At 59.4% G+C, this 2205-nt stretch overlaps 1 protein-coding gene across 1 annotated transcript in view; it reads right to left on the bottom strand.

The window, feature by feature from the left end:
* FLI1 (Fli-1 proto-oncogene, ETS transcription factor) overlaps positions 1 to 2205 on the bottom strand; it is a 131285-nt gene that overhangs the window by 127112 nt on the left and 1968 nt on the right. The window lies entirely within an intron of this gene.

The following is a 2205-nucleotide window of genomic DNA, read 5'->3' on the forward strand; positions in this document are numbered from 1 at the left end:
CGCCCAGGCCGGGAGCTCCGGGCCGGGTCCCCAGACCCCACGGCGTCGAGGAGGAAACCCCAAGGGAGTCCGAGGTGGACCAGAGAGTGCAGACTGACGAGAGGTGGAGACCAGCCAGGGGCCGGGACCCGCAGCCAGTGGCTGTGTCCTGATGGGGGCCTTGCTCCGATCTCCCATCTGCCCTGCCTCCCAGCCGCCCGCCGGGAACAGCGTTCATTCTAAGTACAGACCCGTGTCCCTGAACTGCCGCTTCAGGACCTGCGGGCCAGAAGCTGCCGCTGGATGGGTCTCGGCGGCGAACATTCTAGGGCTTCAGCCTTCTTTCCTCTGGTGATGGGGGGTGGGGGAGTGTAGGGGAGTGGGGAGGTGTCTCGTCCAGAAGGCTGCATGGGCTGCACCCACAGGCTGGTAGGTGGGGGAACGAGAGCTAGGGATTTGGGAAACTCGTAAAGAAGGAAAATAAAGGACCCAGCCAGTCTCGAGTGGGGCCAGGAAGGGACTTTCAAGGAGTGCCCTGCGCGCTGGGGATGGGCAGTGCTTTGCCCAGCGCTGGCACCGTGGCCGTGTACTGTTAGGATTACTCCGCGGGTCTCCTGCGCCCTCCACCCTTTATCTGCAAGTGGAACGTCCTGGTTGAAGGTTCCCATCCGGAGATCCGGCTCCTTGGGTGTGAATTCTGCTTTTGCACTTCCCAGCTCTGTGGCCTTGAACAAGTTCCGTAACCTCTCTGGACCTCAGCGTCCTCGGCTTTATAATAGGACCTGCCTCGAAGGGCTGTTGTAAAGATGCAATGAACGCTTAGAGCTTGCCCGGCAGTCAGCAAAATGGTGCCCTTATTATTTGGATCTTGGCTCTGCCCCTTACAATCTGTGTTACATTAACTTCTCAATGCCTCCGTTTTTCATTTGCAAACTGGACTACCACTCAGGGTTATCAGTACTAAACGAGTTAGTACAATGGTTAGAACGGGGCCTGGCAGAGGGAAGGGCTCTCTATGCGATACCACCATGACTCACTCACTGCCTGTCCATGTCTGACTTAACCAGTCACCCAAATTCTCCCTCTCCCTCTCTCTTCCCATCCTCACATCCACCCTCAGGGCTCATCTTGGGGGTGCCTCCCTGAGTACTCTGTGGGTTATCAGAACCGGGATGCTGCCTGGGGTCAGTGGGCACCCTGGGCTCCCGGGTCCCCGCGCTGGGGCCCAGGTGTTTGTCAGTAACCTGGGAGTGGGTGCCTGGCGCCCAAGGGCAGGGGCTTGGCAGCCCGGCACTGTTTGTGCCCCTTTGGCAACTGGTCCACCCAGGGAGCCGGCGGAACAGACCCAAGATTGTCCTGGCCACGCAGAACTTTCACCGTCATCAATGCACCCCTTTGTGCAACAATACAAACTTTGTAGCTGCTTGAAAAATCCATTTTTTCCCCTTTTAAAGAGCTCCCATGAAGAGCGGCTGCCCTAGAGGCCCACAGCTCTCCGACCCCACCTCCTTTTCCCCAACCCTAGGGCGCCCCCTTCCACCTCTTCCCCTCCTCCTCCCTCTCCCCCAAGGGTTTGCTTGCTCTCCAGCTCTCGCCCTGGATCGGGTTCCTGGACTCTCACTCGCCCCTCTACCCTCTAGAATTCATCCTCTTTGGGGTTTTGGGTCCCTGGGTGCGTGCAGACTGGCGGGTCCGTGTGGGTGGGAGAGACTGCCTCACGCCCTCCCCCGCCTGGCTGCTGGAAGAGGGAGCTCCTTAGCTGGGCTCCCAGTTCCAGGGGGTGGGATGGGGAGGCTGGTCGGAGGGGCTACAAGGAACAGGGGCTCGCTCCAGCCTGTGTGCGCTCTGCCACCTCCTGGGAGCCCTCCATCCATCCATCCATCCACTTACTAATTATGGACACATTGGTCTCATCATTTTTCATTCATTCATTGCTGATTAAACACTCCTTCCTGGCCAAGCCTTCCGAACGTGGCTTCCCCAGTGACTACAGACTTCTACCAAAGGTGGGGAGAAGGGGGGGGGTGCGCGTAGACGCAGGCTACCAGGTGGCAACAAATTTCCCTTTAGAGAAACGGGAGGGGGGTGGACGCAAATTTGGCGCCCCAAGGTTAAAACTCCAGGGTCCTCGCCCCATCGCTGTGGCCACAAGCCCACATTCAGCGCACACCACCTGGGCGTTCTCGGACCCGTCAAGCTGGAGGGTGGGGGCCACTCGGGGGCGGG

Source organism: Myotis brandtii, unplaced genomic scaffold (genome assembly GCF_000412655.1).
Source record: "Myotis brandtii unplaced genomic scaffold, ASM41265v1 scaffold75, whole genome shotgun sequence".
Classification (NCBI taxonomy): domain Eukaryota; kingdom Metazoa; phylum Chordata; class Mammalia; order Chiroptera; family Vespertilionidae; genus Myotis; species Myotis brandtii.